We start from the raw sequence: 1,271 nt of genomic DNA on the forward strand, positions 1-1,271 counted from the left end.
CTGTGCCGGGCAAGTGTCAGCTTCTCGGAGAGGCCCGGGCCACCCCTCTCTCCCGCCCAGGGGAGGCTCTGACTCCTCGTCCCCAGGAAGAGGACAGAGAAGGAAAGATGGATGATTGGGAGGCAGCTGACCCCCCCACCATCCCCTGATTTTTTGGGGGGGTTCAGTGGGAGTTGGGGGCTCTGGGGTAGGAAGTGTCTAATTCCCACTTCCTTCCCTCAATTTCTTTTTTCTCCCAAAGGATTTTACAAAAGGACTTCACTGACTTTACAGCCGCCCTATGACATTGGGACTCGGCGTGTCCCCATTGTACAGGTGAGGAAGACTGAGGCTCAGGGAGATCAGCTAATTGGCCTAAAGCCACTCTGACTACAAATGGCACAACCGGGACTTGAACTGCCATCTCTCAGGCTCCAGCACCTGCTTTTCCCTTTGCCGCATGTCTGCTTCTTTGGAGATAACCTTCTCTGCCTCCCCAGACTGGCCCAGCTGCTTTTGGTGCCAGGCTCAAGCAGGTCCCCTGGACCACAGCTGGGGGCAGCTCAGGGGGCAGGTCTGGAGCTACCCTTACATCCGGCCCCTGCTGGGCTAACTCACCTGCTCTCCTCCCTCCTTAAGCAAACAGGGTGAGGCTGAGCTCACGGCAGGAACCCTAACATCCGGGTGGCCGGCCACTCCCCGAAAGGGCCACATCCTGCTGGAGGACCCTCGGGTTTGAGGCCCAGCCAGCGGTGTTTGGTGGAGAGTGAGCAAAACGCCTTCTCCCCCTCTTTTTCCTGGACTTCACTTCTGCCATCTGAAAGCCGCTGGGAGGGAGGATAGTCCAGCCGTGAGGCCGCAGACCCAGCTGCCTGTTTGCCCAATGCAGTGTTTAAAAAGTTGTTCCTAACTGGCTTCCAGTTTTCTGCAAATTGGAAGGTTTCACTTTTAAAAATTTGTTTTTGAGACAGGGTCTCTCTATGCAGTTCAAGCTGGCCTCGAACTCGAAATGATCCTCCTGCCTCAGCCTCCCGAGTGCTGGGACTGCAGGCGTGCACCACCACGCTCGGCTAGATTTTCAAATTGTCCTCGTTTCTAACTTTTCTAGAAACACCAGATCCGGTCACACTGGGCTCCCACGATTACCAGGAGGGCCCGGCGCTGGGAAGGGAGCTGGGGTCCCCAGAAGCGATGCGCGCCCCGACTTTGCCGCCGCACCCCGCCGCCCGCTCCCGACGCGCGGCCCTTCTCTGTCCCGGGGCAGGTGGCAGCCCGGCCCGAGGTCCCCGCCC

This window comes from Chinchilla lanigera, unplaced genomic scaffold (genome assembly GCF_000276665.1).
Source record: "Chinchilla lanigera isolate Chin_1 unplaced genomic scaffold, ChiLan1.0 scaffold00092, whole genome shotgun sequence".
Lineage (NCBI taxonomy): Eukaryota > Metazoa > Chordata > Mammalia > Rodentia > Chinchillidae > Chinchilla > Chinchilla lanigera.